This window comes from Corvus kubaryi, unplaced genomic scaffold (genome assembly GCF_017639235.1).
Source record: "Corvus kubaryi isolate FWS band 111438036 unplaced genomic scaffold, C.kubaryi_AGA036_p1.0 37396, whole genome shotgun sequence".
Lineage (NCBI taxonomy): Eukaryota > Metazoa > Chordata > Aves > Passeriformes > Corvidae > Corvus > Corvus kubaryi.
This window is the reverse complement of record NW_024581135.1, coordinates 8,132,683-8,155,848: the sequence shown is the minus strand read 5'-3', so window position 1 is coordinate 8,155,848 and position 23,166 is coordinate 8,132,683.

Sequence of the window (23,166 nt, the reverse complement as noted above, 5' to 3'; positions counted from 1 at the left end):
TCCTGAATCCGCTTGTCACCCATGTTATTTAAAAGCAAGCAAAAGGTGAGCTCAAACTTCTAATTCTGTTTGGTGCTGGTGCAGCCAGGTCTGCCTTGGTGATCTCGTTTGCTCCATTGTTACCAAGGATGGGACAGGTATTCTGAACAAGTCAGTGACCAGCAGCAGCTTCCATTTTCCCATCCCTCCCTAAACTGGAGCAGGCTATATACAGCTCTTGGAGAGAGACAGGCTGTCCAGCAGAGGACTTCTAGTGCCTGCACAACAGTTGTTTTTGTTTCCCTGCATTGCCATCAGTATAAATTACAGAATTGTTAGTGACAGTGGCCCTGAAGGGTGGTTCTCCTGGTCAGACAGCAGCTGTTCTGAAAAGCCTCGTACTTAATGTGCTTGTTGGTCTGTGCAGTGAGTCAGCCTTTGATGTTTGCAGCTGTAAATACAAGGAAGGCAAACAAAATGAAAGATCTCTTTAATTCCAGTGTTGTGCTGTCAGCTTCAGGGCCTATTGCATGAGCTGTACATGATCTAGAGTTTGCTTTTGTCTCCCTTTGTTTAGAAACAGGAATCACTGCAGGCTAGGCTCAGGCTCTGGGGCCCTTGCAGGCTGTGAGCAAAGAGGTTCTGGGAGCTTGCAGTGTAAGGGCTTGTCAGCTGTCCACAGTTCCTTCCATGTGTACAGGACAGCCACCAACTAACTGAGAAGGAAGATGGCTGTGGACAAATTTACTGTACCAGAAAACACAGTCCCAAGAATCCCAGCAACCTTCCCCAGCAAAGGCAATGTTAATGTAACTCTAATGCATTAGTTCAGGGCTTGGATTGCCCTGTTCTGGAGGTTTAAATAGGAACACTAGTCACATGTGATGATAGGAGCTATCCATTTGTAATTTTGTTGTCAGTTTTATATGGTGGACATAATTTCTTTGTGCTGTTTGCACAATGTCCAGCACACCAGTGCTCTCCAAACCCCCAGTTCAGTGCAACCATTAATGAGAGTCTGCGTGTGTAGCCTACATTCTGGACATGCTGCATTCACTGTGATGGTTTACATTCCATCAAGACTGGAGAATCTGGTTGTATCTGCTTTGGAAAAAATTGTGGGTGAATTGAAATAGCTGCTTCCAGCAGCACTTCTTGGGAAAGTGCTTACAATGACAACAGAGCAAATAGCAGAGGGCTTAACTGAGTCCTCCCCCAACACGGTATTTTATTTGCACTAAAAGCACAGATCCCGTGATAGCAGCCTAGCACTGGGTCAGCTGTGCTGATGTCAGGGTAAGCCCAAAGATTTATGCCTCACATTTACTGAGCAGAGGAGCTTTGATTGTTTAAGACATGGCCTTTCCCCAGCTGTTTGCTTTGCCAAGCACAGAGTCAGGCCAGGCTCCTGTGGCTGACGAGGTGCCTGTGCCAGCACGGCCATCTGTGAGCAAGGCTGCAGTGAGGCTGCAGCTCAGCCCACCCAGCCCTCCACCTGCATCCCACTTCCCTGTGTTTACACTTTCAGCCCCTCTGACCCCCACAGGGCTGCTGGGTCCTGGTGGCAGGAAAGTTGCTCTGCCTCAGCACAGCTCACCCCTCTTACTGCGGGTCACTGCCAGATCCTGCCTAAGGGAACAGCCTCACAGCACTCAAGCTCCTCCTAATATTAAGAGGACACATATGGCAGTCCTTTGGGAAGTGCTGGATCTCTCACTGTGGAAACATGGATTGTGTGTCAGCACTTGATCACGGTGTCTCTCCAAGTGGGAGAGCACGAGAGATGCTGGGCATGCCCTCTGCCTTGGGACACCACTGCTTTGGTGAGGCTGTACAGGGTGTATATTGCAGGTCTTAAGAAATGTCAGGCTAGGAACATTAATGCTGCTGTTTGGAAAAAAGAAAAAAGAACTGTGAACTTTCTAAAGGAAAACGAAGATATTCAGGAAAGCTCTTACACCTGAATAGTCATTTCCAGCTGGCTTAGAAAAACCCCAGTGTTGATGTAGTGTCCAGGAAAAAGCAAAATCAAAGATTTTTAATTAAATTCTTTTCCCAAGAAAAATGTGTGATCATTGAGACCTGCAAGGCAAGATGTACATATTGTTTGTGAAAGGAAAAGACAAGCACTCTAACAGGCTTCAAAGGTTGCTATATGTGCTGCGGTGTCTCTGGACTACAGTCAACATCATAGTTTTGCTGTTTTTGAGGTTATGTCTTTTTGAGAAGAAAAAGGAACAGAGGAAGCCATCTAGGAGACTGGAAAGGAAATAATTGTATTCACCAGATCTATTTGATATGTGTGTCAGAAAGGCTCCAGGAAATGAAGCTTTTGCTAGGCATTGCTTCCCATCCAGTCCCCTTCTGGCTGGGAAGCCCTGACTGTGAAGTATAACTGTTGTCCTGCTGGGATAAAAGCCAACCATATCTATTCTTTTAGTGTCAGATGTAACCTCATACAAGGCAGCAGCTCTGAAGCTGGGCAATCAAAGTAGATTCCTTTTCAAAACTGAAAACTCAATCTCCAAAATGTCAGCTTTCTTTTAAGCCTACAGTGTTTTCCATCAGCTGTAATGCTGCCATTCCAATTCACATACATGCTTAGGACACTTGGAAAGCAGAAGAGGGAAGGAAGCACAAGGAGCAAGGCCAGGCTGAGCACACCCCTTCTGTTTTCTCTCTGGCAGTGCAGAAGGGTCTGTGTTCATAAGGACACAAGTAGGTCCCACAACAACAGTAAAAGAACTCTCAAAGGAATTTATGAAAGTAACTGTTTTATAGTAAACATTTATTTTCTTTAGCTCTGACTACACAACAAATGATAACATGAAATCAAACATGACACCCTACCTGCAGGACTTGACTCTGACAGATGGAGCTGTGTTCAAATAGCACCATGTTGCCAGTTCCAATAAAGCAAAACCGCAAAAAGTTAAAAGCTAATGGGGGAACTAAAAATGTTCAGTTCTTGGAAGTAGACCAGAAAACATAGGGGGAAAAGAGCATGGAGGAGAAAACTCGTACATGGGGATCAAAGGAAAGAGCTTGTCACCAGTGTAGAAAACCAGAAGGACTGATAAATGTATTTCTGAAGTACTGGAACTTGATATTATCAAAGAAAGCTCAAATATTTCAAGACAAGCATGGTCAAGGTGCAGATGTATTTAGATTGCTTTATGAGTGAAAATGGCTCTTCCAAGATTCTTTTTAACTCTGAACAGAAGTTTTACTGGAAATAACATCTCTTTTTGGTGAACTTTGAGATCACCTTCTGCTGTCTATCAACACAGCTCTGCCAAAGTCATCATATGAATTGCCACTTATATTCAGTGGGGATCTCAAAACCTGCAGCAAGTATGGTAACCCTGCAAGTAGCTTTGAGACAGCTGTGTTAATGGTGAATCTAAATCATTAAGAACTTCCAAAAGTTTAGACATAAGTCTGTTTTGGAAATACAAATTGATCAGACTTCACAACTTCTGTCTTTGTTACAGTATTTACTGTTCTGCTTAAGGTACCAGTTTCCAGTTCTTGGCAATTAAGATGAGAATTTCAGCTTCTGTTAAGCTCTTGGGTATGTGAAGAAGAAACTTGCAAGTAGGTATTGACTGAACCTTGAAGATGAAATAAAGAAGAATCGGGAGGCAAAGAGTAAAAAATTGCAGTTTTTAATTAAAATCTCATGGTTCTGAAGCTTCCATTTTAGGATTGCTGAATTCTTTGGGCTGGCAGCACTGGCACATTGCTCAGGCTAGCTGACTGAGTAGTGCTTGTTCAACAAGAATAGCCAAAGCTGCTCCCCTAGGCATACTAAAAGCTCCAAAATACAAACTGTCTACAGACTATTAATTGCATACTTTCCTTCCCCAAATGCGTGAAATTAAGAGATATCAATTCCAAGCACACAGAGAACAGAGGAAAGGACTTCTACCCTTCACCTGCTGTAAAAGTTCAATTTAAACTTCTTTTAAGCACATTGGCAAATCTTTGTATCCTCACGTGTGGTTGGTATGAGGATTCACGTTGTTTATGACACAATGCTGCTGAGCCCACAACCATGAGGCAGAGATTATAATCCTATAGATTAAATGCATGTGAGGAATCTCTGGTGTCCAGCCCCAGGGACAGCTGGAACCTCTCAAGGCAAATTGCTGGGTGCCTTGGAAAATTGGTATCACCTGCATCTTGTGGAGGTGCATTACAGGAAGGGAGAGTTGTGGGGAGGGGTGCAGGGTAAAGGGTTGGGTTTAGACTAACAGTATTAGAAGTATGAGCAGACCTAAAGTGCCCTAAAAAATGTGGGTGATTTTCTAATAATCCCTGTTGATAAGGAGGGTTAAAGGATGCTGCTTGTTGAGCTGCCTGCTGCAAGATGAGGGATACATCTTCTGCTGGATGTCACAAGCTGCTGTGGAGGTACCTTGTCCATTTGTAAAATACCTGTCTTGGTGTTTATTTCTATTTCTGGAGCTCAGGAGTGGAATAAAGTAGATTGTGTGTTAGTGATTGAGCTGTAAGAGCATGCAGAGCCCATCTAAGGAGAGCCAAAAGCCCTCAAGCAGGGACAAATGAGATACAACTCTTATCTTGCTGGGACTAAAGGATTTAGCAGGGGTGCCAGAACAACTGACTACTGCATAATACATAAATTGTGAAGAAAACCTGAGGTAAGAGACCCAGGGGCTGAAGGGCTCCCAAACTATACCATGGGGGACTGGATTCAGTAAAGAAGGTTATCTTTAGAGCTCATCTAAACAACTGGATGTGGAGAATTCCTTTGTGAATTGTTGTGCCTTTTGAATCGAGGGTCTTGAGACAGAGCCCCAGCATGGGTTCCCCTCTCTTCTATCTGCTTGTCTCTGCCCTGTTGCCTTGACCAGAAGTCCAAGTGTTAGTTTACACATCAAGTGACTAAGGGAGAGCAAGGAAATAAGTGAGGTAAGGGGGGCTGATTTTTATCAGTTGACCCCTAAAAGTACCACTTAAACTCTTTAGCTGACTTGTGGGCAGCAGTAGCATAGTAACCCTGTCCCTACCCGGCTCTGTGGGGTCCCGTGTGCCCCCACAGACGCACGGGTGGGTTCAGTGTCACAGTCAATACCAAAGAGTCTAGAAGAGCATATGGGTGCATCCTGGCAGGAGCATCTATTGCTGCTACACTGTCGAAGGGTGGGTGCAGAAGCAAATACCGACGTGATCCCAAAACTCACAGTTTTATCTGGGGGTGGGGAAAAGGCAGGACCAGGGAATGGGGACCAATGGAGAAGCTCCGGGGGAGTGACGAGGGGTAGAGGCTGACAGCCAACCGGGGAATCCAAACTGGGATAGATTAACATAACAGAACAATTCATCCTGGCAGAAGCCTTTCTAGTCTCCCTAACATAAAGTGATTCTTGTGGTACTAGGGACTTGTCTTACAGAAAACTCTCTGTCCCTGGTGATGCATGTTCACCAGCCACCACAGCACAGTAACATGTTTCTTTGTATTCAGTCCAGCATCTTCCTTGTGTGAATAGTTGTTGGTTTTGCCTCGCCTTAATCTGCATTTTTTCTTTGGTTATTGTTTTCATAATGAAAAGTATTGTAGGAGCTGATGTTTCTGCAAGTACAATGGTACTTTTTAGCCCAGTTAGGTAAATCTAAAAAGAATAAAAAAGCCATTTTCATGTAGTGGCATGGTAGAGAGACAAGGGGGAACAACACAATTTTACTGTAACCATTTAGCAGAAACCAGTGTAAAATGCACTATATAGTCATCTAGCCCCACCTTGTCAACAGCTGACACAGAACTATCATCTTGAAGGCCTGTCTTGTATCTGCTCGTACATTACAGCTGCTTGTTATTAAACTTGATTTTTCTTTCAGAATTATTATATTGACTAATTTGTTCCTTTCCTCTCACCTCAATGGCAAAACTAATAAAAATCTTTTCTCGGACAAAATAAGAGATATTGCACCTTTTAAATTACCTATGGCTTTATGTCCTCCCACAGGATTTATTGGTTCTGTTTGTAGAAACTATAAATAATTGAGGCTAGGCTTCTGCCTTTCATATTATTCTCCCAGTTATTTCACCTTTGCTTTAAATAAAGACTTTTGGTATTACTGCATCTTCCAAGATTTTATTGCAATAGAAATTGCTAATGCTGAAAGCTGCTATTACTGGTAGTTATAAGCCCCGGAACTTACCAGGTGATAGTGAAGAATAACAAGTAACTTGGATTTCTGTGACTTTTTGGGAACTTCAGCACTGACTTGAATACTATCTCTTCCCTAATACTTCAGACTAGGAATGTTGTTACTACACTATCTTTATTGAATTCTTATCTCCTTTTGGTGGAAATATTATTTTCTAATTTCTTCTACTGCTGTTTCCTCTCAGTGTGCTTGGTTAAAGACTGTGCCTATGGCATATATAGTATAGCACACTCAGGAATTGCAGTCTCTATTAGTATATTAAAAGCTGCCTTTAGGTGATGATTTTTTCTTAGAGGATGCTCTATCAGCACCTCTTATTGCTGTTTTTTCTGAGGGTCTGCTTTGCTGCCATCCTTCAGATGCACTGAGGTGCCATAAAATTATTTTGAAATGGTGGGGCTCCATTTGCAGAATTCAGCCCTGTTCTGTGTTTTTCCCTTTGGTCCTCCTTGCTGTGTGGCCTCTAGACATTGTCTCTGGCACAGGGGGATGGCTCCTGGGGGTGTCTGTGCTGCTGCTGGGTTGGTCTCTGACATGGCAGGGGAGCTGCTCTCCATTAGGTGCCAACTTTGGGTTTAAAGGCTCAGTCCTGCAGATTTGAGTCTCCTGTTAAAGAAAAAAGCACCCATCTATTTTAGTATCTCAAACAACATGGTTCAAGCGTTTCAGTTTTGCAGGGAGCTTATTTAAAACCTGTCTGCTCAGTCCCAGCTGAGCAACTGATTGTGCACAACTGCACTGGAAGTTGAATTTTGGAGCTGTGTGTTTCTTTTTTTTTTTTTCCTTTGAGCTGTCATGGGTCTAATTACAAACTCTGCCCACATCTCCGTGGACAGGTTTGCTGGGTGCAGATTGATGCTTGCTCTCCCTGGCATGACAGCCTGGGAAAGGCACCTGCAGGAGACTATTGATCTCCAGGACTTTCCTGCTGCTCAGCTGTTCTTAGTAGAATTTCAGCTTCTGATTACTACACTTCATATTTTTATTCTTTGGGGAGATATAGCAACTGAAGGAAAGAAAGCAGAGGTTTTGCAGAGGATTTTGTGAACTAAATGGTCTTTACTCACTGACAAAGTGCTGGGGATATAGCTAAAATGAGTTATCTGTGGTCAGTTCCCCAGCTCTGCTAGTGGGGATTCCTGCTGCTCCTTGTAGAAACCCCTTGAGCCTGTGCTGCTGCTTCCTCTGAGCTTGCTGATAGCTGCTGGCAAATTGTGTCTGTTGCTCAGTAAGCTAAGCACTTTCTTCCAGGCTTCTTTGAACTTAAAACTTATTCTTTATTGAAAGTCAGCTCTAGCTCCTTGGTTGCAGCTCTACCTTTCTCTGTTGCCCCAGTGTGAGGAAGCAGAGCATATGTGATTTTTTTCAGTTGATTTCCCTTTATTCTAATTCACTCTCCTTTAAAGCAAGTTTGCTATGATAATGGCCATCAGCAGTTTCTGGCCTGGAAGATGCAGCATGTATTGCACTGTACAGATGATTATGCAGTGACATACTCAATAATCAATGTGAGAAATCTGCCCATTTAAAGCTTATAACATAAATTTGATATTCTGATATTTCCTAAACAACCAAGATTTGTATTTGTAAATAGAAGTTATGGAATAAATTCAAATAAGAAAATCTGGAATATATTTTTTGCCCTCAGTTATGCAGGTTAAGTCAATGCACTCCACAGTTAATAAAGTTATAACAGACTTAATAAATCTGAACCATAAGTTACTGCAGGAAGATTTCCTGAGTGGGCTGATCTGAGTAAGGGAAATCTGTGGAATCAAGGTACTATGTGAAAAATGTCTGGTATTTAGAATGTTTTTAAAACTGAGTTTTACCTGTTGGTTTAGAATTGGCTGAGATAGTCCATGTATTTATGATGGCACCTACAGGTACTCTTTGGCAAGGAGAACTTTGTAGACCACTAAAGCAATTGCTCAGGACAAAAATCTCAACACAAACAGAACAATGTTATTTAAGAGTTGAGGTTTTCTGTCTGGGAGGAGTTTTCACTCAGACAAGAGTAGTGTAGGTAAAACAGAGTTTTTATGGTCCCCTCACTTTTAATTAATGGTTCTTCAACAGGCAGGTTGTGTTAAGTAATTTAGTTCTTTGCCCTGTCAGTGAAATCAAACAAACCTACAGGATAACTTAAGTCATGCTGAATGCCATCCTTCAAGCTAACCCACTAGCCCTGCTGAAACTGTTCATGGCTTGAACAGCTATTCAGCACAGTGCATATGACTGCTGAAATGGATTCACCTCTTTGTATAACCTGGCACGAGTAGTCTCTTCTGTTGTAACTCTTCTAGGCTGAAGTCTTTACAAAAAGACTAGGAATGTATTTAAAACTTGAAAATCACAATTGTCCTTTTCCTCTTCTGGGCTTCACCCAGCCTGGGTGCAACACAAAGAACTCTCTCATGCCTGGGCTCAGGGCAGGAGTTTTATGGCACTTTGACAGGTGCTCTGTGCCTTTGTATCCCCCGAGCATTTCAGGGACCTCGTGGTTTAAAGCAGACACACCTTATCACTGCTCTTGATCGACACCTTTCTTCTCTGAAGGTGTTTCAAAAACGTGCACAGCTCTGCCCAATAGGAGTTCTCCCTGATGGGCTGATTATACTGTGTCCCAATTAAAGAAAATGGTTAATTTTACAAAATGTCTTCTCTCTATCTGCCATATCCAGTATAGAGAAACATGCAATGTTTCTTGCAGGGAAGTTATGAATCCAGTTTGAAAGCAGTCAGTAGGCACAGTTGTTCTGCTGCCTGGAGGCTGATGGATAAGCAACAGGTCTGTGCTGAAGCAGGTGTGTTTAGGTGCTCATGAGCTGGCAGATTTTGTTTTGCTTTGTCAAAAAAGGAAGATTAAAGCCAAATTTCTCTGGGTGGAGATCTTGAGAGAGAAGATGCTCCTAAACAGAAGGGGATACTATCTCTGGCACAGAAGTTGCCCTAGTTCCCACTGATTTATGGGAAAATCCAAGTCAGTCCCTCAGTTGTCCTCATCAATTAAAAAAAAAGAAAATTGTAAACAGCTACCTTTTTTCCAAAAAAGGAAGGATAAAAAAAAAAAAATCTGCTCCTAGTTAAGCTGAGAACCTGATAAAGCCAGGGCTATGTTCCTGGACAAACTGACAAACAAATTTGGACTGCAAAGAACTGTAGTGATTCTTGGGAAAAGGGGAAGATGGTAGGAGTTTAGCTAAACTTACCTTGGTGTGAAATGCAGATAATGTTTAAAACACCCACTCTGGGCTCTAGAAGTGTAAGAGTTCAGCCCTTAGTTGGATACACAAACTTTATACACCTATTCAGTCCCTCTCCCAGGTACTGTGCCAATCCTACTGCCTCCTTCCCCCAGCAATCACAGCTCTTCAAGTTATAAAGGTAAATGTTAAATAATGCATTCTTCTGAATATTTATAGTTTGCCTAGTAGTTTGCTTACACATCATTGCAGTTCTCCTGAGCTGATCCAGTAGTGGATATGGGGAAGTTTTTTCCATGCCTGTTTCCATGATGTAACTTCACAACTGGGTGCAGCTGCCTGTTGCATCCTTTGCTTCACAAACTTACTTTTGAGGTTATTTCTGCTTGAATCTGATGATCCCACCTGACACTGATCACCCTGTAGATGGGAAAACAGAAGAAATCTTCAATAAATAGTTTATTTTGAGGCTTTGTTTTCTTCTCTGACTTTTCTTTTCCATTGCAGTGCAATTTGATGTTTGCATCTTTGTTTGCAGAGCCTCATACACGGTGCTCACAATATAGGTGCAAGAATTACCATTTGTTAGGCAGATGCTTTTGGGTAAAAAGTCCTTTCACCTTTTCTAAGAAGAAGCTGATTGTCTGTTAAGCTTGTTATCAAGTCAAAGCTGGCTCTTGTGTCCCTTGGTTACTGCGAGAACCAACCGAAGGCCTGATGTAACACGTGCAATGAAGAAAATACAAGTTGTGTCACCTGAGAAACCAGCTCATAAAGGTGTCTTACCATCAGGTTTTTGGGAGTTGCCATTTGTCAGTCTTTGCTGAATTCAGTTAGAAAGCTGTCCTCAAAAATATTTCAAAGTTAGAAAACAAAACGTGCTGCTAAACATGGATCGCAGAAAATTGATATTTTAAATGAATGATGATACATTGCAGAGATTACTGATGGCACGGGAGAGTTCTGGGGAAATAATGAGCTGTCTAAATGGTCAGGAAGAAATTTAGCTTCGTTCTGTCACCTCAGATGCACAGGAGCAGAAAGTGAAATAATTTATGACAAGGCTATGTACCCCTTAACACTGTAATATATCAGACTTGTGATGTTGTGACACCAATCACCTAAAGATTCTAGGGTTGTGTCATAAATTAGACTGTGCTGCATCTGATTGGGCTTTTTGTGCTTTAGTCACATCAAAAGGCAATTACATTTTGTGCAAACTTAATCTTACCAGTTTAATGGCGCATGTAAAATATGCCGTGTAATTTCTCCTTTATTAATTCTGTGTAGGGGGGATTTCTGCAAATGAGAGGCAACTAATTATCTTGTTTCTTAGGTAGTTGGGGGTACCCTTCAGGATTTGGTCTTTGCTTAAATGAAATGTAGGTGTAAAAGACGTATTTTGAACTTTTTAAGGGCTGCATCTCTACTACTTACAGGAGCTATCTTAATGCTCAATATAAGTGCCTAAATGATCTCAGCAAGCCAGGGCTCAGCAGATTCTTACACAAAACTGTGATAAACACCAAAATGAAATCTGTGTTTGTGCAGGGACGGGGGGAATGGCTTTAAACTGTAAGAGAAGAGGTTTAGATTAGATGTTAGAAATTCTCACGTTGAGAGTGGTGAGGCACTGGCACAGGTTGCCCAGAGAAGCTGTGAATGCTCCATCCCTGGATGTGCTCAAGGCCAGGTTGGATGGGGCTCTGAGCAACCTGGTCTAGTGGAAGGTGGCCCTTCCCATGGCAGAGGGATTGGAATTAAATGATCTTTAACATGCCTTCCAACCCAAACCATTCTATGATTTAATTATCTTTTTCAATATTCCTTTTCCTTTGGTAATGAAATAAACTTGGTGCCCACCAAAACTCCCCACAGTTTAGGTTAATGAAACTTCCTGGCAGATCAGATCTAAAAGGAATGATTGAATACCAAAAAGGGTCTCTACACAAGAAATTAATGACCTTGGAGAAGAGAGCAGTGAGAACAGGACCAATCTCAGCAGCCCAAAAGGTAAAGCCATGTCTGCTGAAGGAATGCTGAATCTAAATGCTGGTCTAAGCTGGGAGCTCTAACAGAGACACAGTAGACACCAGTGTGACAAATACAGCTGGAGGATGACTTAGGAGAGGTATTTCCATGAGGGTTTGGGATGCTCTGGTGCCTGCTGAGGCCTCTGCAGGAGCACAACGCAGGATGTGGCTCTGGGCACCCAGTGCCAAGTCAGGTTTGCAGGCTGCAAGATTGCCCCTGGACTGGACTAATTTTTTTTTTGTGCCTGACTGTACATTTTCACTGCTGCTTGTAGAATGTGATTAAAACATCATAAACGAACACGAGCACTTAAATTAAAGGATACTGTTGGCACTGAACAAGGTTATAAACAGGCTGGGAATGTGTGTGGGCAGGTTTCAGGATGAGATTTGGAAAAATGCTTATTGAAATCCACTCAAGTAGGAGCATGGGGAGAGAAAACTGGGGGTTATAAAGGAGTTATATGGTGCTGGCTGTAATAATAACAACAAAGTGAGGTGCCACATAGCTTGTGCTTAATTGGGCCTGTTAATGGGCATGTTTGTGTGAAAAGAGGCTAAAGTATGTGTAGTTTCCAAAAGTCTGTAATGAGGAAACTGCTTAAAAAAGGCTGAAGAAGAAGAATAGTGTAGTTGACGTGCTGTATATGGTTGGGGCTGATGATTACTTCAGGGATTGAACATATATGACAGATCTCAGTTCTGTACTCCTACTGCTAATCATTTAAGGTAATCTTACCAGCTGGAAGGTGTAACCATTTTTAAAAATTTTTAATTTTTTTTTTTTAATAGAGATCAAATTCTCTACATAAATTCTTTGTAGAAAGCTCATTTTATAATGAACGTTTCCTAATGAATGAACAGTTATTTTTCTTTTGGAAAAGGGATAAAACTATTTCCAAAAATTTATAAGGGAGGGAAATTTGTGTTGGCTTGTTTTTGTTTGTGTGTTTTTGTTTTTTGTGGGGTTTTTTTCCCTTAATTGGCATAACTTTATAATGGAATCTTAACATTTTCTGAATTTAATTTTTTTTCTGATAAGATAGTAAATATCCTTCTATGTCTGTTAAAATCCTAGCTATTTTTCATTACTTAGTGGTTTCTGAATAACTGCAATTCAGACACTGATTTCAGTTTGCAAGTAGTACACATTTGACTGAAGCTTGCTATTTTTAGAGGATATACATGTCACATCCTGTAATGAAATTGAGCTTGATATTAGTTCAAGCCTAATAACAAGCTGAAGCGAATTAGTTGAAGTGTCAGAAGCCACTCACTTATTCTGTGCAGAAAAGGTGATGGTGATTAGTCATGTTATGTCAGCTGTAGCAGCTGGACAGGAAAGAGGAATGATTTAAACACACACTGAAATGAAGATACCGTTGCTTTTCCCATTAAACTGCTTGCAGGACTGATGCATGAAAACAGTTACTTGTTCTTCAGCACTCAGAGTTGTTGTCCACCTACAGTAGCTGAGAGACAAATGATAGCATGTGTGACATTGCATCTTTACCTTACTGATATGTAATTTGTATTTCTAAGCAATTTTCTATGCAGAGCTTTAGAGCTGAATTCCCTTTAAAGCACCAGATCAGTATCACAGGCAGGGTTCTGACCAAGACTCTGAAGAAAATCAGTGGTTTGGGCCTTTTTGAGGCAACAGAAATGAGCTGAGAACTTCAGATCCAATTTTAGTTTTGTGGTTCTGGTCTTGCCTTCAGGAGTGCCCATGCCCAGGCTAAAAGCATTGTTTTAGCTAAATAAATCTGCATTTGGATTTATATCAACAGAGTAGCTACCAGGACAGTACTGGTCTGCAAGCTCAGCAAAGAGGAGTCGTGTGGGTGGAACTGGGCAGAGCTCATGGCCTTTAGTTGTCATAAAGCTTCATCCCTCCATTTACCAACCTTGCTCCTCAGGAGTCAAAACTAAGAGAATATTGGACTAGCTCATGCTTGTTTCATCCATGAAGCTGCTAAGTATGGTCAAAAAATTAGGGGGGAAACAAATAGTCAAATGATGATTTTGAGGGCCACAAGCTAAAATTGGGAAAAACTGCTTTTTAACAGCAGGCTTTTGGAATAGAACAGGACTGATGATATCTTCTGATCTCTCCACTTCTTGCTGTGTGAAAACCCTTTGTGTCTTAGAACATCACAGATCTGGTTTAGGTGTACATTGAGAAAAGACTTGTGAGTGTCTTTGCCAAAGACCTCTGGGCCTGGAATGAAAGGAATGAAAAGGAGAGACTCAAAAGTGTAGCAGATTGCAGTGTTATGTGACATGAAGCTGCATATGAAATAATGGTAGCTGAAAAGTGGCCTAGAACTAAAGGTCAGGAACAGCTGGACTACATGAATCCCTCTGTTTTTTGGTGTCCACCTACTGAGTTAGTAGGAGGATTTGAGTTGCAGCCTGTCCTATATCCACCATCTGAGCTGGCTCTTTTTCTTTAGCACATCTTCTTAGGACTCTTAAACAGCACATTTGGATATCTTGGTGTACATCCCAGCTGAGCCAAACAGGTGGTTTCCCTGACTCTAGCACCACTGAGCTGGGCTTTACACTCAATTCAATAAATGCTAAATTGGGTCAAATTCTACTTTGATGAAATCAATGGCAGATGTCATTTGGCTGTGATCTTTTCTGCACTCAGGCCACTTTATGCTCTTCTGGCACTGTAAAGGAGGTATGAATGACATTGTGAGTCATTTTAAAGCCCCTTTGTACTGCCAGGGTGATACTGTGGGTTTAGAGAAATGAAATTTCAGGCTAATTTGCTGAATTAGCATCAGGGCCATGAGGTTGTTTGGACTGAGTCAATGACGAGATGTTGTGTGAGAATGAGTTGCCCAACAGGTTCCAGTTTCCCTGTGGCTGAAGGGAACCCCCTGCAAGGATGCAGGACAATAGCAGAGCACTGTGCAGGAGAGGCAGGGATGAGCCTTCCTGAAGACTGCATATCAGCTGGCAAGTGACTGAAATGTAATGGGAAAAACATCCATGACATAATGCCAGGGGATGAAATTGGAAAGAAATTACATCCCTTGGGATAGATTGAGAGGTGGGAAAAAAATTTACCCTGTTTTCCAGGTAATACATGAATGGTTTGCTGAAGTGTGGCTGATGGCACTTTCCACTGATGTGATCTGAAGTTCTCTGCAGGCTTGTAAAGAGACTTTCCCTCCTCTTCCTGAAATAAGAGCAGCAAAGTCCCTCAGAAGTTTCTCATTACAGAGGATTTATTCAAGATTTTGCATTTCCATCCACAGTCTGAACCTCTTCAGTGGTTCACTGCCTCGCGTGGTGTGTAAGGTACTTCAGAAGTAAGGTACTGAATCAAATAAACCATTTTATAGCTGTATTTCAGAGTTAAATGGGAGCAGCTTGCTGAGATGTAACACATATTTTGTGAAAATAGCCAGAAACTTATTTCCTTTCAGTGGTTACAATTAAGGTTTTCTTGCAGGAGAAAGGTGGAAGAAAGGCTGTTCAATTACACAGAGGGCTGCAGAAATGCCATTGAATGAATCATTTAATCCTTTTAAGTACAATCATCTTCCAATTTTCCCTGTTTCAGATATTTCCCATCTTACATGGCACATCCAAGCATAAAAGGGAAAGGTTGGTTATAGCTCCTTTTGTGCTCCCTGTCGGTCTGTTCTTGAGAAATACTTGAACATAGAAGTAAACCCCCCCATGTACATCTGTATTTGGCTAATACACATAGATGTGAATGTGTGTGGTAATTTAGTCAATATGTATAATACGTTTGCATTAATTCTGGTTTGTGATGCATGTTTTGGTCGTGGGGTTACACTGTTGATTCTCAGGGCCTTGCATTTAGGATTTGGTCGGGAATGGCCAGCATATCTCCCCGAAAAACAATACTGGAGGGCATCTAGAATTCCATTCTAGCAGGAGAAGTTTTTAGACCTCAGTGTCCGTGAACAGGTAGTGGTGACAGATTAGAGTTTAACCACGAAGGAAAAATGTTTTCCAAGCTGCAAACTAACCTGGGAGGTGTAACTGCTGTCTGAAAGGAAGGAATACATTCATTTTACTCATAGGCTGCTGACACAGACCACACAAGCAGCCATGTCTGAAAATTGTGTACATCTAGAAATGGGATTTATATCCAAGGCTGGTTTGCCGCTTTTACTAAAAATGTCTGCTGTAGCTGTGGATTTTTTTTTAAAGTGAGACATACATAAACATCATAACACTAATTGCTTGCACAAAGAAAATATGTTGGTTTTTTCCTACAAAATAGTCATCTGTTTTGTTTACTATTCCTGTCACTGTCTATATTTAGTGTTATAAAACCTGCCTTTTGCAGTATAGTAAATACTGAAGCCCTTACCTAATTTTTTGTGTAATTTGCGTATGTTACTATGGAGTTTGTATCTGTTTAGTGAAACCATCTTAGTAGGTACGCAGGGACTCTTGCTCATCTGATTATATTTAAATCCTCTTTATTGACAGTTTTTAATTTTGAAGAAAAAGTAAGTCAGATCTTAGCATAGTTAAGCTAAATTGGGATTTATTAACAAAGTTTTAAAATGTGTTTATTTTGTGCTTCAATGTGTGGGCCCTAATGCTAAATTTTAGTATGTGCTTGCATGCCTTTCTGGAGGGAGGAGTATTTTATGTGCTGCATAAATTGAAGATTAGTGAAAAATTATATTCTATGGAAGTATTGCTGTAAAATCAAGACCAACGTTTATGAGCAGTGTACATAAACATTGTCACTGGGGCTGTGTCTGGGTGCCTTTTGGTGTCCTTTTGAAGATACAGTCAATATAACAGACTCATTCTGGGACTTAGTGATGGGCATCACAACACGTACAGACCATCAGTCCAGATACTTCCACTAGTGTCAGCAAGAGAAAAGGTGGTGGTGGGGAAATTGGCTCTTTTATCATCTTTTTGTGCTCTGCTTACTAGTGAGAGTTGCAGGTTTTGTACAGTTGTCCATCTGCTCAAAGGGGCAGCTCTTCCTGGCACAGAGAAATGTACCTTTGGCCCCAGATGCCCTCATGTTTTGCAGTGGTGCCTGGCATAATTCTTCTTCATCTCTCTTCGTTTTAATTTGACTTCTGGGAAATTTGCTTAGTATTGATTTAACTTCATCTCTGTTAAAAGAAAACCTGAGAGCTCTATATAACTGTCCTGTAATAATGGAATATCCTCAATAGCTGATTAATACAGCTGGGAAATATATTTTCGTTCTACAGGCAAAGCAATAAACAGGGAGGGGATCAAGTCCGACTGCAATGAGAAAAACTTTTCAGGGTTTTTGATATATTGAACTTAGACTGATCAAAAAAACTGCAGAGTAAAGAATTCTCTTTTATTTAATTTTTTTTTTCCAATAAAATTCTTAGAGGAAAAATACCAGGCAGTCTACATGAAATCCTTGCTTAACCTCTTGGTATTTCTTCAAGCAAGGTGATCTCTTCTTAAGTATGAAAACACATTGAATATTAGGGGTTTCTTCAGTGCTTTTCAGGAAGATGGGCTTGGAGAGGGTCTAAGGAAGCTTCAGCTGCAATCCTGACAGGTGGTGTGGAGACATCGGCCACACTGTTCTGTATCACAGGGAAGCCAGATAGAAAGAGACATCTGGATTCAAATGAAAGTTGAGGATTTCCCTGTCTGAGGGAAGGGGGATGGAAATTGAGTGGATGTGCTGCTCCCTGGCGGTGCAGTGAAAACATGGTAACCCCCCCATTACTGGGAGGTGTCCAGTAGGAAAGGACGGACTTGTGTACACAAGCTCTTGTTCCTGGAGGTGTGTGGCTGAGCTCACAGCTTGCACCATCACCACCTCATGCCAGGTATCTTACTCCAAAGCAGACTGAGAAATTCCCTTGTCTGGGTGGATGGCAGCTGCACTATTATATTTTCTCATGTTTTCTTCCTTGAGAAAGCTGGGACCAGAGGGCTCATGGGGCAGAGGAGAGGGGATCCTGAGCAACACCCAGACAGCACAGCCACATGGGACAGATGTGATTGCATAATGTGATGGAGAAGTAATGCCAGAGCACACAATTGTCACAGTATAAACAAGCTGCTTTTACTTTTTTTATTTTTAAATCTAGTTTGTGTCATTCTGTCATGGCACTTACCACTCCCTTTGTGTTTTGAAGATGATCAATAGGTTTGTTGTTGGGTCAAGACAAAGGGCTTGACAGCCCAGGAAACAAATTACTTGTATTTCCTCTTCTATTCAAGCTTTCTCTGTCACAAAAGTTGTTAGCTGTAGAAGACAACTTCTTTTTAATGTCTTTGTCACCGAGCTGTGTCAATGTCAAAATATCTGGAACAGATAAATAGGTATTTTATCGCTATATAGTTCAGCAGCAGCGTTGCTGCATTCAGCTTGTTTTCATGGTAATAATTTGGTATATTAGTGGGAGGCCACTGCCATGTCTTCTTACAACAGCCCCTCTCTTTGACAAATCAAAAAGGAGGAGCTCCTTCAAGGAGGGTTGCCTGTTTGGGACCAGCTGTAATAATAGCATATAATAATACTAATAAGACTTTACTTCAATGTCATAGCAGCCAGATGTCTTTATTGAAGCAGAATTCCTAATTTCTATAGTGGGAAACATATTTTCCATGTCTCCTTTACATGGAAGGCACGAGTGGAAGGAGATTACATCAGAAATCATCCATTTTGTCATGATACTGACTTTTATTTTCCATTGGGCCCTTTTAAGGTTTGTATTTTACAGTCTGTGTCAAAGACCAATTCTGGTCAAGACTTACTGCACACAGATGAGCTATAAACAGAGTTATGGGAAAGGGCATTTGAGGCCTCTGTAAGCATACATCACACTGTGCTTCTGAAAAGCCTGGACCCCATGAGTTTCTCGGTCTCCAGTTTCATTACTGTACCTTCTGCTCTCCTTTCAAGTAACTCTTTAAATCTCTGCTTTGGAGCCTTGTGGTGCTGCACAGTGTGTGAACAGCACTTCCCTTGTCTTCTTCCCAAGCCATGGCTGTGTTGATGTTGAGCGGTCACTGGGAGTGTCAAGGCTGAGCATTTATCCACTGTGCAGTGTGACAGTGCAGTTCTTCACACACCAGCACTGGTTTTATGTCCAGTTGCTCTGAGCACACCTTGCTGGCTCTGACTTATGCTGACAAATGACAAACTCATTTTTGTTGGGTTTGTGATTTATCTCTGGGAAGCATGGTCAGGAAAACATCAGCTGCTTTCTCTTAGTCATTTCATTTGATGTCACAATCCTCTCTGACTGTAATTTCTTTTTTTAAATCTTTATATGTAACATGATGGAAGAAATCAATGCTTAGTTTTGCTTTAACTGAAATCAAATCAGTAGTGGTAGTGCCAGTTGAGAGAATTCCTGTATACCAGGATATTATTGTACTTCTCTGTCTATCTCTCTGTTCAGTATTGGAGAAACACCCTCTGTTTGAATTGCAAGTGTGTGAGAGCTCTTGCTGAATCACACAGCTGGCTCTGAGCAGGGTGAAGGCTGGTGGCTGGGCAAGGAGGGCTCAGGTTGCTTGTGGCCACTTCTGTCTCTACACTCTGTCTCAGAGATGGATCTTGTTCCGCAGTGTCTTGGTCAAAATGCTGAAAATGTTGTGTGTAAGGAAGCCCAGGGCTTGGAGAGAAGGGGGATACATGGAATAACATGGTCATGACTAAACATCTGCCAACAGAGGTCACTTGAGGGAGGAGGGATGTCTCATCCCTCAGTCTGGCTCACTAGGTATGTTTCTAATTTGATGATGCTTCTCAGGATGAGCCCCTAGTGAGGCTGAATTTTGAGCTCAGTCTCTGTGCTGTTTTCACTTGCAGGTGGGTTTGGTAGATTTCACCCAGGTGCTTCTTTTCCCACCATCCCAAGATGGGAAAACAAATGTGGTAATGCTACATTATTTATTAGGAATAATAATGTATATTACTATATGCATGATCACTGATCTTTCCTGTGTTCTGTGCTCTTTCATGTGAAAAATACATGGGAAAATGCCCCTCTCATTCCCCAGAAGTTTGCTCTGTCTAGTCGGGATACATTTGACATTTAGGCTTCTATGGAGAACTATTTGTATTCATATGGAATATAAATCACTCTGCTGTTTATATTTTGGGGTTTTTTTTCCAAAACTGTACAAGTATGAAAAAAGAGATTGAAATCCTGCTTTAAAAGCGGAGCTGTAGTTTTTTATGATTCTCAGTGCTGCATTTCCACATGCAATTTTTTTCTTATCCTGGTACATCACATTTATTACCCTGTACTCATCCTTTCTGTTTTATGAACCATGAAAACTCTGAGGGCCACAGTGAGGGTTTGGTAGCTGTCAAGCAAATGCTCTGTGGTATTTCACGTGGTGAGGGGCATCAGTATCATGCTTGGAAGATCAGCTTGATAAGGGGGACACAGAGTAGAAAGGTTGCACAGATGTTCTGGGACCTCAGTTCTTGAATTTGGTCGACCAGGAGTTTGATTATATTCTGAAATCACTGAAGCAAAGAATAAATATAAAGCTCTGTGACCAGAAATCCCTGCAGCAGATATATGCTGTGTGCTAAATCTTACAATTAAACCACTGTGGTGCAAAATCTGCCTCCAAAGCACGGTCTGCAGAATCTGATGCTCACTTCTGTAATGCCCCAGCACCTCAGGCAGGAAGGTGGGATTGCTGTTCTGTTCATGGAGCAGGAGAACATCCCTTTCTCCTTCCACTGCTGCAGACACACTTTGTTGGCTCTGGATAACCTCTGTTGCTGTGCTTAACGTTGAGCATGGCACACACTGAATTTCTATGACTTAAGTGTGTCTGTTTTCTCTATATTTGAAATTGTTGCTCATTTAACCATGACTAATAGATAGCTTGAGCAGAGATCTCTGAAGAGAGGCAATTCAAGTTGAGAGCACACAAAAAGCCTCATCTAATCAACCTACAATATATACACATCATCTACATTTGCAGTTGCATTTCCCCACACAATCACAGTTTGTTTGGCAAAAAGATGTATTTTGTTTCAATTTTGCATTAAAAAAAATGTAAAAAAGGAGAGCTTTGCCCAATCTGATCCAAACAAGAAGAGCCACACTCTCTGATTGAGGGCTGTATACCAAATGCATGCTGTGACAGAGGATAAACATTAATTTTCATTTGGCTTTTTATGCCAATACTGTTTGACAGGTGCTGAAGTATTAAAAAAAAGAAAAGGTTGCTGTGAGATACCTGACACCTGAAATGAAGCTTGCCAGGTCAAGATAATGCTGAGATTAAATGCTATTAACACTATCTGCTCTATCTGTCCAGTTTGCTGGTTGGCATTCCTGCTTTACTGGACAAGAATATGGCAAATCAAATTTACGCTAAAGTTTGTGAGGCTTAAAAGCATCTCTATAGTGGGGAAAAAAATGGACAACTTCCTACAGCTAATGTTTAATCAATTTATTGGCTTTTCTCCTTCAAGAGCCATCAAACATAGTGTAGCCGGCTGCTCGTGTTCCTGATTATATTGTTGTTTTTTAAAATAATTGTTAAAATGTAGCTTGAAAGTAAATTCCACTTTTTGAATAATTGAGCAAATTAATTCTTGGGTGCTTGGATGTGTTACTGTGGTGGCATGAGGGATCTATCAGTTGTTTTCATCTGTGTGGAGGGGGAGAGCTTGCTTTAAAAGGATGTGTTTTGCAGCATTCCCTTCTACCTAAGGGACAAACAGGTGGCCATTTCATCTTCTCCTGTGCTCCCCTGGTTATTGCTCTTCTTATTGGGTTTACTCTTTCTGGGACAGGTTGTAGCCAGCCTGCAGAATAGGACTGGTTTTACCCATTGCAGCTGTGCAACTGCTCAAATGCTCCCTGGATGCAGCACCTGTACACTTCTGCAACAGTGGAAACAGCCTAAAATTCCAATTTCATGTGGAGCCTTTCACTCCTTGAAAGGAATTTCTGTAATTTTTGTGGTTTTAAAATTTTTGTCTGGATAAAATATGTTAAGCTGTTCACAGCCACTTGCATGCCTTCAATCCAGGATAGGCTCATAAGTGATGCTGATGTTTCATGGTACTGAGAAACAATAAAACTTCAAAGCACATATTTCTGTGCTCTCTTCCCCAGTGTGAGATTCATCTAGATGATGGATGCAGAGAAAGAAAAATTGTTAGAGAAAAGGAGAGTCCTACATAATTTTTTGCAGTCTTATGCACTTCTTATTTCTTAAGACTAGGTCAGAATAGTTTTAGCATGGTTCTTGTGCTCCACTTTCATTCCCTTAAGGAGATTTCACACTAAAATTTCTCCAGTGCTTCACAATCTGCTTGTTGCTTTGGATTAAAGATACATGGCTTCTTAAATGTTATGTATCGTTCTTGCATGTGCATTTTTTCTCTGTGCTTTCTGCCCTTGGCAGTCAATGACACAGTACCAGTGCAACGTGTGGTTACAGTCATCACTTTTGCTGTCTTAACAGTAAAGGCTCCTCATTTTAAATGTCATCCCTGAAAGGCCATGATTTGTTGTGAGGTGATTTAACACTGTGTTGTCTGTCTGTGTGACCAGGTCCCTCCATGAAGGTGGTACCAGCTTCTCATTTGATGTGTGAGAAATTGCCTGGTTTACCCTTATCAATTACAGCCTTAGTGGTGTGATTTAGTGAACCATTTTAATGGAAAAACAATGTCAACAGGTTTTGGGTCTGCTGAGATGCTCGTGTCCCTAGGTCTGTGTGAGTAAGAGCAAACCTAGGACAGCACAGCTGGAGGCTGTGGAAATATCCTCCAGACCTTTCGGGAAGGTGTCAGCAGTGAAAGTCAGGGTCCTTCTGGAAGACTAATGATGTTTGTATTGGTTTGGGCTCTGTAAAACCTGTCTTGTGAGGTTCATCTTGCAAAATACCTATTCTGTGCACTTTCATGGACAAGGTGTCCTTCCTCTATATAACAGTGTTTTTGTGGACAGTAATTTTTCATGAAAAATTTTTCATGAAAATTTTTATTCTTGCATTTATGGTACTTTATCAACTTTCCTAGAAGTGAAGTGTTAATGTGAAATAAAATGCAAATCATCTGCATTGCTAACAAAGAGGAAAACCAGGAAAAAAATAAAGTTTATTGGAATGGGACTTTAGTATTTTGGTAATTTTGAATTGTTTGTGTGATTGTAGTACATTCTTGGAACAACAAGCACTTCTAATGATCTGAAGTGTTTTTGAAAAGCAAGGGACTCTGTGACACCAGTTGCTATATGTAATTTAGCGACAAGAGTAGAAAGTTGGCAAATTATCAGCTTAACTGGCTTAAAGTAAAACCCTGCATTATAGTGTGGCATGCTTGTATTCACTATGGCTTCTCATCTATACTTTCTACCCTCTTCTGAGTTTAAATTGCCTTAGAATGTGAGATGTTAAGAATGTCCTGAACTCTGCAGGAAATTGCATGTTAGTATTTTTGTTGCTGTGAGGAAAGAGGGGTTTTGTCTGTTCCTTTCTTTTTTTTTTTTTTTTTTTTTTTTTTAAAGGGAAAGGTTAAAAAACACCACTGAGAAACCCTGTTTCCCCCTCCCATCCCAAGAATTGCCCCAAAACCACCAGAAAATAACTTTTTGACATTGGCTGGACAGTAGTTAGCAAGTTTTGAGCACTTATGTTGCAGGCACTCGGTGTCTCCAGCAGAAGCCAAAGGGACAGACCCCGGTGCATGCCCTGGGAGCAGTGGATGCCTGAGGCACCAGGGAGGACTGAGGTTCCAAGGG